This window comes from Tenrec ecaudatus, unplaced genomic scaffold (assembly GCF_050624435.1).
Source record: "Tenrec ecaudatus isolate mTenEca1 unplaced genomic scaffold, mTenEca1.hap1 Scaffold_1846, whole genome shotgun sequence".
Lineage (NCBI taxonomy): Eukaryota > Metazoa > Chordata > Mammalia > Afrosoricida > Tenrecidae > Tenrec > Tenrec ecaudatus.
Window position 1 is genome coordinate 7,501 of NW_027458118.1, and position 12,500 is coordinate 20,000.

Genomic DNA, 12,500 nt, shown 5'->3' on the forward strand with positions numbered 1-12,500 from the left:
TTCCTCGCGGTCTCGATCTCCCCACCCGTTTACGTTGGTTTCGGGTTTTCTTTCCGCCCTCCGGTTATTGATTGTCTCAAGGTGTGTGTGTGTGTGTGTGTGTGTGTGTGTGTGTGTGTGTGTGTGTGTGTGTGTGTGTATTTATTTATTATTTAAAAAATTTTAAAATTGATTTCACCCGAGAGGAGATCTTGTCGCTAGAGGGAGGGGGTCGACCAGGAGTCCTGGCGGGAGATGGGCGCATGCGCATTACACTGCGTAGGATCGACCGGCGTTCCCCTTTCCATCTCTTGGTCTGATCTGATGTCCCGGATCGGTTCGGGATTTCCTTCTTGGCATCTTATCACTGTCTCGAGATGTTTTCCTATTGATTGCATCCCTTGACTTCATTCAGACATGAAGGTGGGCGCTGCGTGGTGTGTGTGGAAAGGGTGGTGGGGGACAGAGTCGATACACACGTGGGTCGACCAGTAGCCCCGTCCGTCCTTTTGGTCAAGCGGTAAGGCATGTATGTCTTAATGTATCTTCTTTTAAAAAAATCGTTTTATTAGGGGCTCGCACAACTCTTATCACAACCCATACATCAATTGTGTCAAGCATATTTCATAATTTTATTAAAAAGACCCTGCCTGGCTTGTGCGCATGTCTGGCGCACATGCGCGTTAGGGCGCGCAGGGGCGACCAGTGCTCCCTCCTCCTCTCGGTCCCAATTTCCCCACACGTTTAGGTTAGTTTCGGGTTTTCTTTTATGCATCATCTGATCACTGATTGTCTCAAGGTGTTTTTTTTTTCCTATTGATTTCATCATCAATTTACTTCATCGAGATACACTCACTCACTCACTCACTCACTCACTCACTCACTCACTCACTCACTCACTCACTCACTCACTCACTCACTATATCACGCACGCCAGTCACGCTACTGAGCAGGAATCCTGCGCTGACGAGAGCTCCGGAACCAGCAAATGGCCACCTGCTCTTCCTTGCAAGACGTTGAGCCTCCTCCAAAGAAGCAAACACAAGAAACTCCACTTCAGAGAAGAAATAACGTGTGGCATTAGGGCCCAGCCAAGAAGTTGGACCATCGCCAAGAATCAGCAGCTGGTCGGAGGAGCCACCGCAAAAGTGTGGAGAAACCCCATGAGAGAGACTTGACTGGGACAGTGAATACGTCAAAGAACCAGCCAAGTTGTCCGTTGAAACCTGGGTAGAGACAGACAGGCACTGACTTTTTAGAGAGCTAGGAACCAAGGAGACATCAACTCCTGCTCTGCTCTCTCCAACTCTACCCGGGGTGAACGCACCGATGAAGGCAATGCTTGTTGGGACTATGATGCTAGAATGATACGTGTGCAGAGCGCTGTTATGATGCTCATACTTATGATCACGCTTGCTTGCTCCAGTCCTTTTATCCTTTGGATTATTTTTGGCTGGTGTGATGTGTGTCTGCAGTGAATAAACCGAGCATTCGAAAACGTCTAAGAGCGTTAAGTAATTATTGAGAGAATGGCTTCTGAGTGTGTGGCTCTTTCCTCTGAGAGCCTAGAGGAGGCCCGCCTAGAGGAGGCCCTCCTTCCTGTGTGAGGTTTCTGTGTCAGTCAGTCTGTCTCTCTCAACCCTCCCTCCCTCCCTCCCTCCCTCCCTCCCTCCATCCGCCAGCTCTCTTCACAGAGGAAGAGGGCCTGGCTGCGGTGTAGAATTCGGCTTGCCCTTGCACATGTGCTCTATCTATCCATCTATCTATATCTAATATATCTATCCTCGCTGCTGTGCGCCTTCCCCCGGCGTGGGTCTTTGTGACCCCAGCGGCTACCTTGAGCCAAAGGGGTCGGAGAGGTCTTGTTTGAGCGAGCGAGCTAGCGAGCACTCCAACCCTGACTGTAGAGGTCTAGTTCTAGTTCGGAGTCCACTTGGCCGCTTCTCCAACCCAGCAGCCCCTCCCTCCCTCCTATTCTTGTAAGGCGTCTGCTTTTCTAAAGGTGGGTTAAGGGCCACAGCCTGCCCCCCTCCCCCCCCCTGTAGAAGTCAGCCTGGTGGGTGGGGAATGTGGGAAGCCAAGCTTTCTCCCGAGTTTGTCTCTCCCCCCGCCCCAGGCATACATATCCCACTGAAAGGTCATTCACCCAAGGTAGGTTCTGGGTTACTCTCCCTCAGGGTGGTCAGCCTTCTAGAGCAAGCAGACAGACACCACTGTTTGTGCCACCAGAGGGAGGAAGGGCCCCGCTCGCTTCCGATCAGGGTGGTAGTGGTAGAGGTTGAGGCCACTCTAGAGTGAGCAAGGTTAGGCTGCCCCGTTGAATCTAGGGCAGGGGGGGGGGACCACCAGGTGCAGCTGAGAGTGAGCAAGCTTTATACCCCTGAGCTGTGTCTGCCTCTGTTATTTTCCATGTCTCTCTCTCTCTCTCTCTCTCTCTCCCCCCCCCCCCCCCACCTGCTGTCCGATGTAGCCTATGGAACCCGGGGGGTTCGTTGTAGGGGGCTGTCCTTCCCCCCGCCCCCCACCGGGGGTGAACATTCTTGGGGGGTGTTGCAAAGGACGCCTGGCCAACACAGGCCAGGCAGGGGAAAAGTTCAGCGGCGCCTATTAGCGAGGTCTGTATTAATTACGTCAAGGTGGCCCGGGCGGGCGGGGCGTTTTCATTAGGTTTCCAAGGAAGGCAGAGAGGTTGGGGGCGGGCGAAGCCCTGATGTCGAACAGGCGGGTGGATGTGACTTGCGGGAGGGGAGGCGCGGCACGTCCGCCACCGTCTCTGTTGCTCGCCTTGGTTTTCATTGAGGGGCCCACACGGGAGGGGGTGGGTTCATGCTCAGGTGGCGAAGAGGTTTTCCTTTCACTTATAGAAGGCGTGGCGAGCGTGCTATGTTGGGCGGTGTGATCCGGCTTACTGTGTGTGCCAAACCTGGCCTTATATTAAGAAGAGTTGGAGTGTGATAAGGTCGTGGTTTGGGTCCGGTGGGCAGAGAGAGAAATGCGTCTGCCAGCAAGCCCCAGGCTCTCTCGCTCTCCGGCGGTGTTGCCCCACTGTGTGACTGCCTTAGCTAGTTGTCTGCCTCCAATTGTGAGCTAATGTCTACAACCTGTGTGTGGGGGCGCCCGACCCATGCATCCTGCCGTTAAAGCTTGATTTTTTTTTTCTTCTCCCCCTTTCAGATGTGCGTTGCCGTGCCGCTGGCGTTGATGGTACACGTCGCTGGAGCTCGGTGATCTGGCTAAGCGTGGGGGGACCCAGCTAGCTGGCTGGCTGGCTGGCTGCCTGCTGCCTCCGGCTGGACGGAATGCATCGCTCTCTGGAAGACTCTGCTGCAGTCTTGCTTCCTTGACCTTGGACGGAGCAGCCGTTGCAAGAGGAAGGATTTCCAGGCTGTTAACTATTTAATGGAAGTGATTCAAGCTGAGCCGCGCCCCCCCACCCCCGTCCCCCGGGTGCATTGCATCGTTGGGGACTAAATTAGCTGTTACATTACTTCGCGTTTTGTGTGTGTGTGTGTGTGTGTGTGTGTGTGTGTGGTAGGTAGGTAGGTGGGTGGGTGGGTGGGGGATAGGGGAGGTAGGTAAGGAAGGAAGGAGTAAGTGAGAAAGGAGTAAGTGAGAGTGGGAGTTAGGTGGGGAGGTGAGTTAGGGCATAGGTAGGGTAGAGTGAGAGTGAGTGAGCGTGAGAGTTGTTGGGGAGGTAGGTAGCACATAGGTAGGTAGGGTAGGAAAGAAGTGAGTGGGAGTGGGAGTTAGTTGGTGGGGAGGTTAGGGTAGCGATGAGGGGGAGTTAGGTGACAGGCAGAGGCAGCACGATCGGTGGCTGTGATGTCATTGTGAAAGTCGGCCCTTGACACACACAAGGTTTTTTTTGTGTCGCTCGCTTGCTCGCTCGCGTGCCCGGGTCGAGCGTTCCCGACAAGGTTGGACCCTTGTCGCCCGCTCGCTTCACCTGGTGGCCCGGTGTGCGTCCCTGGCTGAGTCTGCCGTGTTGAGGGGGTCCGTCTGTCTGTCTGTGTGTGTGTGCTGCTGCGTCTGTGGGTGTCCCCTCTGCCCGACAGGCGCGCGGGCGGGCCAGCCAGCCAGCCGTGCGCATCCCGTCTGTCTCTCCCTGCCGGCTAAGAGGCGCGCTTGTCTCCCTGTCCCTGGGTCGGCTCGGGTCGACCAGTGGCGAGGGAGAAGAGAAGAGAAGAGAAGAGAAGAGAAGAGAAGAGAAGGAAAGAGTGGAGGAGCGTCCGGGGGCGGCGGCCCGGCAAACTCGGGCCGCCGCCCCCGGCAAACTCGGGCCGCCGCCCCCGGACGCGAAGGTGGGTAGACCAGCAGCCTCGGAGAAGATATCTTGTCTTCTTCCTCGTTGCCGCTAGGGGGAATCGTCGGGCGTTTCCCCGGTCCGAGCGAGCCTTCGGCCACGCGCGCATGCGCGCTGTGGCGCTACCGGTGGGCCGACCACCGCACCGCTCCCCCTCCTACTCTCAATCACTCCGATCCTTTCCTCTGAGAGCCTAGAGAAGGCTCTCCTGCGTGAAGTTTCTGTCTCTGTGTGTGTGTCTGTCTGTCTCTCCCCCCTCCCTCTCTGTCTCCCTCCATCCCTCCATCCATCCATCCCTCCATCACTTCTCTTCACAAAGGAAGAGGGTCTGCGTGGCGAGAGGAGGGTGGGAAGGGAGGGCGTATGTTTGAACCTTCAGCCCCTTATCCCCATATACACGATGGCAGGAAGTGAATAATAAAACCTAAGCGTGACAAACACAATGTGATGCTTCTGTCCGTTTGAAGGGATTGATCTGCTTCAAACAGAGGGCACCAGGGCTGGTGAGTTAGTAGGTTTGGGGCGGGCAGAGGTGGTGGCTCTGCTGCTGCTGCGGCTGCACGATTGCATTGACTAAAGCGTGGTTCAAGGCACTCCTGAAACTTGACCTGGTGGCCCTGGTACTGTGCGCACACGCACACGCACACGCACACACACCACGCTCTTGCTCTTTTCCTTCAGGGATTTGAAGTTCCTGAAGACAGGACAGATTGCTCCTCCCCTGGCTGAGAGAGGGAGGGAGGCAGGTTGGTGGTGGTGTGTTATGTGGGGTGTGTGTGTTTGTGAATCACGGTGTAAAAACACACACTCTGCCCGCCTGTCCATCAGTCCGCCTTCCCGTGAGAAGCCAAAAAGGACCCATGGAGGCAGGCAGAACCCACTTCTTCGAATGGATTTAGGTCTCTCTCCCACCATCAACCTAGAATGGAAGCTCCAACTGAATCCACTTCGCTCACATGCAGACTCAAAAACGGATGGATCTTGGACTTTCACTCACTGTCCCTGAGCGTGCCTTCCGTGGCTATTATTTTGTCATGTCTTACACTGTTGGACGTCTCCCTTCACCCACTTTGCTGTTGTCCTTGCCCCAGGGGTGAGATGATCTCGTTCCATCTTGTAATGCTAGTGCTCAGATGAGGACTCTCCCTCCTTCCTCACGCAGGCACCTTTGTCCATATTCTTTAGCTTCCTTCCTTTCAAACGTGTGTTTTCTAGGGGCCTAGAGACTGGGCAGCCTCCTTCCATCAGTCCCTCCCTCTGTCCCACCGTCTGTCACTCGCTGCCTGCCTGCCTGCGTTCTTCCTGACTTTCATGAAAAAGCTCTCAAGTCTTTCTACGACCGACGAGTGTCAGGCCTCAGGCCTTTCCTCCTCTTGAAGAAGAGTTTCTTTCTTCCCCTCTTCCATTCCATTCCTATATTCTTGAGTTTTTGCTTTTCCCCCTTTAAAAAATAAAAACAGGAGACCGGTCAAATGACTTGCAGGGGTGGGGGGTGGACACACACACCCTACCTACACCTGACTAGCCATCCAACAAACAAAGCGCACACACACATACCGGGTGCCTAGGATGTTTGCCAAATTCTCCCTCACCCCTTGTAAGCACTCGGTTGGTTCCCAATCCACTCCGCTCATAGGGCGGTGCGCCCCCTGGTCTCATCACGACAACTGCTAGAGATTCACGAGGGCGGTGTGTGTGTTTATTTTCTGGGATCGGAGCCGCCGCTTTTGGACTGAGTCCCAGTGCTGGCAGTTGGAAGCTCCAGCTCCGCTAGATGGGCCAGCAGGACCCAGCCGCGATTCTGAGGACCCCTCAGGCCTCCCTCTTCCGTGACCATGCGGGTGGGTGGGGGTTGCAGTTCCCGACGGGCTCCTCTGGATCGATCGCCGCTCCCTTCCCCATCCCGTCCTGGGCGTCCCACACGCAAGCAAACTCTAGGTCACTTGCCCGAGTTAGGGTCAAAGTCCAAACTAAGATGAACAACAGAATGAAAAAAACAAAACCGAAAAACCGGTCGCCCTGAGGCCAACGGTGGCTCTCTAGCCAGAGACCAGGGGATTGAGATGCTAAAAGAGCTGGCTTCATATGTTAATCAAGCCCCGGCCTGCCGGCCTTCCTTCCTTCGGAGCCTTTTCAGGTGGGTGGGTGGGTGGGTGGGTGAGGGGGCGGGCTTGGGGCTGCTGGGTGGCTGGGTGGGAGCTAGGCGGCAGGCCTGCAGGTCTTAGGTTTCCCCTGGACCCCTGAGGATTCTCCCCTCCCCCCCCCACACACACACACTCCCCCTTCTGCGGATGTCAGCATTTGCGAGACACAAGTCCTCCCATGAAGGCCCCTAGGAGATTTCATTCCTACCGGGATGGTTGGGTCCCATACCACTTATCACAATCCAGCCAGCCAGCCAGCCAGCCAGCCAGCCAGCCAGCCAGCCAGCCAGCCAGCCAGCCAGCCAGCCAGCCAGCCAGCCAGCCAGCCAGCCAGCCATTATGTCAAGTACATTTGTTCGTTTGTTGCCATCATCATTCTCAAAACATTTAGTTTCTGCTTGAGCCCTTGGTATCAGGTCCTCATGGTTCCCTTCCCTCCTTGATACTCCTCCCTCATTAATCCTTGATAATTTATAAATTATTATTATTTTGTCATCTCTGATACTGTCAGGCGTCTCCCTTCACCCACTTTCCTGTTGTCCTACATACTTTTGTATTTTTCTTTTTAAAACATTTTATTAGGGGCTCATACAACTCTTATCACAATCCATACATATACATACATAATTATATAAAGCACATCTGTACATTCTTTGGCCTAATCATTTTCAAAGCATTTGCTCTCCACTTAATCCCTTTGCATCAGGTCCTCTTGTGATCGCACAGGCTGGTGTGATTCTTCCATGTGGGCTTTGTTGCTTCTGAGCTAGATGGCCACTTGTTCACCTTCAAGCCTTTAAGACCCCCAGACACTATCTCTTTTGATAGCCTGGCACCATCAGCTTTCTTCGCCACATTTGCTTATGCACCCGTTTGTCCTCGTTCCATCTTTTAATAGATCCTGTCATGTCTTTCTGCCGAAATCGGAGGGGTCATTGATTGGGCCCACATGTTGTAAGTAACTAACGCTGGGACAGAAAGAGACACCCCCCCCCCTCCAATCCAACAAACAAAAATCCAATGTATAGATCAATAACCACTTATTGATTAAGTGGTTGATGGGCCATGGCTGGAGGTGGGTGGGGGGTACAGGGGGTGTGTGCAGGCAGGCTGAAACACCTTAGTAATTGATAAATAACCTGCTGAATTTGGCTTCTGTCATTTTGGCTGAGGCTTGACCCACACGCACATGGTCCGCCCGACCAAGCAGTTTTGAGATAAGCAGTGGCTAGGGACACCTCAGCCTGAGGACTGCAAACATTGGGAATTCTCCCCCAAACGTTCCCACTTCGAGGAACTGAACTGCGTGTGTCAACGATTGATCACCCTGCTGGTGGTTTGATGGTGGCTAAAAAGCTGAGTGTGTTCTGCTGTGCTCTCCGGACCCACTGACTCCTCCCGGGTTGCCCATTCACCCGCTGGCTTTCACTAAAAGCTCATTTGATTGATTGGAGTGTGTGGCTTTTTGGACTGTCTTGGAAACCAACCGGGGCTACAATTCTTCTCAAGGGGACAGAACTGCCACCAAACCCATCATGACTGGCTGGCAGTGGCGGCGGCAGGTTTCCTCTCCAGGGAGATCACAGTTGCAGGGGGTGGGGTGGGGTGGGGGAAACCATCCGAAGAAGAGCTTACAATGTGGCTCCAGGAACCTCTGACTGACCCCAAGCAGTCAGGAGATGATGCATGACCACCGTGTGTGTGTGTGTGTGTGTGTGTGTGTGTGTGTGTGTGTTAGCCCTTCCTTGAGGAGTGATGATCGATTTCCATTCAGAGCAGCCACTGAGGACTATCCTACCTGAGTTCTCCTTATCCCACCTAACACCCACACGCCCACCCATCACCTGCCACCCCCGCAATGCAATCCAATTCTTACCCAAACTTTTTGGTTGGTTGGTTGTAGGGGGGGAAGATCAGGTGTTTTGTTTTGTTTTGCTTTTAAACCATTTAAACTTGCATTTCAGCCGCATGTCATACCAACAATACCACCATCCTATCCTACTCAGAATAATAGGACGACAATGGTCATCCCATTTGATTCTACAGCATTCTCTTCTTCCCTGTAGCTTTCATGATGATGATGATGATGATGATGATGATGATGATGATGATGATGATGATGATGATTTTCTAATCGTGGCAATACTAGACTAGACTAGACTAGACACAACAGAGCATTCTGCAATCACAACAACTTTCTTTCCTGTGTCTCTCCGGCAGGCAAATTTTTGAGACGTAAAGAGCCGGTCTCATAACTCCCTACTCCCTAAAAACACTTTTAAAGGTATTCGAGAGCCAGACGTATGTCTATTTTTACAGGCAGATGAAATCACCATTGTCGACTGAATCTCCTTTCAGATGGCTTTCCGGGAATCCAGGAGAGATGATCACTTCGGGATCAGTGACGATAACAACTGGAGGATGGAGGGAGGGTGGGGGTGAAAAGGGGGAACCGATGGACGAGGATCTACATAACAACCTCCTCCCTGAGGGGATGGACAACAGAAAAGTGGGCGAAGGGAGACATTGGACAGTGCAAGAGATGACAAAATACTAATCATTTATAAATTATCAAGGGTTCATGAGGGAAGAGGGACCAGGGAGTGAGGGGGCAAAATGAGGAGCTGATACCCAGGGCTCAAGCAGAAAGCAAGTGTGCTTGACACAATGGATGGATGGATGGATGGATGGATGGATGGATGGATGGATGGATGGAAGAGATGGCTTTCCATTTGACTTGGATCTGCTCTTGTCCGTCAGGGGTCTTCCACATGTCGGCTCATTTTCTGCTCACTTCCCCAAGGGCTCAATGGACTTTTGTGTGAGGACTGACTTCCTCGGACCTTTTATAGAATGTTGAATGTACTTTTGTTTGTTTAAAAAAACAAACAAACACGTACGTGTGTGTGTGTGTGTGTGTGTGTGTGTGTGTGTGTGTGTGTGTGTGTGTGTGTGTGTGTGTGTGTGTAGCGCGGCGGCGGCGGCGGCGGCGGCGGCGGCGGCGGCGGCGGCGGCGGCGGCGGCGGGCCGGGTCTAAGTTAGGCGACTGTCCGGCCGACGACGCGCTCTTGCCGGCTAGAGACGCACATTCGTCCCGCCGCCGCGCTTCCTGCCGGTTGTCGTCCGCCACCTAGCGTTCACTTTCACTTTCTCTCCGGAGCTCTGTCGCCAACGCGAAGGGACCGGAGCGGCCTGTGTCGCCGCCGGCCCCCGAGTTCCAGGACGCCGGCGGCGGCGGCCGCTGCGGCGGCGGGCCGGGTCTAAGTTAGGCGACTGTCCGGCCGACGACGCGCTCTTGCCGGCTAGCGACGCACATTCGTCCCGCCGCGCTTCCTGCCGGTTGTCGTCCGCCACCTAGCGGTCACTTTCACTTTCTCTCCGGAGCTCTGTCGCCAACGCGATGGGACCGGAGCGGCCTGTGTCGCCGGCCCCAGAGTTCCAGGACGCCGGCGGTGTCACTTGTGTCGTCCCGGCGGTGACAGAGCGCCGGCCCGGGAGCGGTGACCCGAGCTTGTACCTGCAGCCTTACGGGTTGGCGGGCTTCACTGCCGCCTCTGTCACTGGTGTTTGTCGGTCAGCACTTGGTCGACCAGCACAGGGCGCTCAGCCGCCCGAAACTCACTCACTCACCCACCCGTCCGGAGGCCGGACCGCCCGAAGCGGTGCTTGAATTTTTCCAGGAACCCACTTGTGGCCCGTGGAACGGCCCTGGTGGCTCAGTCGCACGGAAATTCGGTGTTTACTACCCGGGCCTGGACACGGCCCGCCCGGCAACATGGCAGGCGGCGCTTGAGGGTTTCTCAAGTCCCCACTCTGGGTCCAGGGACCGGCCTTGGTGGCTCGCGGTCACCCGGCGAGTGGCGGTTCGCTCCTCGGCGACTCCCGAGTCCCCTGGCTCCTCGGGCGGAGCCTAAGAAAAATGTCCAAGTTCCTCACATAGGCTTCCACATCGGTGGCCGGCCGCGCCGATGTGCGGGACCTCCGGTGTGCGGCACCTGCGTCGCGCGAGGGCACGCTGCCCCTCTTCCCCCCCCCCACTCGATTCTCAGGAGGTTGACCAGAGGGCCCTAGGACCTCCAGGAGTGAGTGCTATGGGGTCACTGTGGCAGGCCTTTGGCCGAAACGTGGTTCCGGGGGGTGCCCCGTGGGGAGAAGCCACCACCCCGTCTCCTGGCGTGGTATTTCTTTCGCTGAACTCGGTCATTTTGGGCCACCAGGTAGGTGCTGACACGCTCATCTTCAGTGGCGCTCACTGAAGAGGTCGGTTTGATGCTCTGGACGTGTGCGTTGGTTCCCTGGGTCGCCTTTGGGTTACCGATGGCCTGTGGCGCGCGGTCCCTTCGATCCCGCGTGAGTCGCCCGCTTTGAGGCCTGTGCGCCGGCTCTCGCGAGTCCAGCTGTGTCCCGACCCTGTGGTTGCTGTGCTCCTCTGGCCTCCAGTGCTCTTGAGGGTGGCGGGACCCACAGAGAGGTTGGCGGGGATGGGTCTTCTGTGCTCCCCGCGCTCTCTGCCCGCTGCAGGCATCCCGGGCAGCCGTGCCAACGCTTAGCGGAGCGCCTTCCACGCCCCATGGGCTCCGTCTCCCGTGTCAGGCACTTTCCGTGTCCTTTTGGCGGCTGTCCTTCAGTGGCCCTGGGTGTGGGTCTGGCGGAGGCAGAAACCGGGCCTTTTTCCTTCCCTGACCTCCCCCAGCACCCGACTGGGTATTTTTTTTTCCTCTCGGTCTCTCTCTCGAGTGACTTGGCTTTTGAACGCAACCCCGATCGATGTGGTGCTGTCGCGCTCTCCCGAGCCGGACCTAAGCCGCGCCAGACGAGGGACGGACATTCATGGCGAATGGGACCGCTCCTCTCGCTCTGTCCGCGGGCCCCTAGCCTCTTCTCCCACCACTCGCTTGTCGGTGCGTGGGGGAGGCAGGGGTGCGGAATCCGGTTCGCCCTCGCACGCTCGCTCCTCTTGCCTCACGGCGTGGGCTTGCTGGGCGTGCGTGGGTCTGTCGGCCCGAGCGGCCATCCCGCGCTCGTTTGCTTGGCGATGGGTCTTCCCCGTGGCGGGGATGGTCTTTCCCTCCTCCTTCACCGTGCACCTGCCGAGGTCCGCACGGGGTTGTGCTTGGATCGGCCCTTTGCCGGTGCCCCTGGAGCGCTCCAGGTTGTCCCTTCAGGTGCCTGAGGCCGAGCCGCGGTGTCGTTCCCGTATCTGGTCGTTTACCCCTCTGGCCCACCACCGCCCTGGTGCCGTTGGGTGCGTGCTGTGCCGGTTCTCTTGGAGCCGGAAGCACTCTGGGGGGGTCGAGACGGTGTGTCGAACCCCGTGGGGGGTTGGGTGCGTCTCGCCGGAGGCGTTGCCCTCTCTGCCGTGTGTCCCAGCGCTCTCTGGGAAGCCGTGTCATCTCGCCTTTAACCCTGGACACATGTGAGATCTCCCCCGTCATGGGAGTGCTTGCGAGAGCGGGCTGGGAGGTCGCATGCTGTGTCTGCCCGGTGTCTCGTGGGAAGTCGCAAAAACCCCGTTTGGGGCTCCCGTCGCGTCGTCGCGGTTGTGGGGAGCCCCGCGAAGAGATGTGTCCCCGATAAGGGGCCGCCTTAGAGTGCGGTAGCCCCTCCTCGTAAGGGGGGGCTCTTAACCCTTTCCGGGGCTTGTGTGTGCCCTTGCTTGGACGTGTAAAGTGCGCGTAGATGTCATTTAGTGCTGCCCCCGTCGGGTTGAGAAGGCCCGGCCAGGGGGCGGTCAAAGAGCTCAAAAGATTCTAAAAGATCTTACCCGTGGCCCTTTTGCGTCTGCGCGCGTGTTCCTTGCGGGGTCCCAAATTTCTGCTATAAAGTAACTCGGATCTGGCCCTGAATTTGGTTTGTGAGGGAAGGGACCCGGGTGCGCGACTTTCTGGGAGCCCTCGGCGGCAGCTGCGGTCCTCTCTCGGCCTCTCCTTGCGAGAGTGGCGATGGGTGGTGTGGCCGATGCGAGATCGGCGCGGGTCCTGGTGATTGTCAGGCAAGGCTGACCGGCGGACAGTCGCGTGTTGTGAGCGTGAGGCCTCGGAGGGCTCGACGACGCATTACCTATACCGCAGACC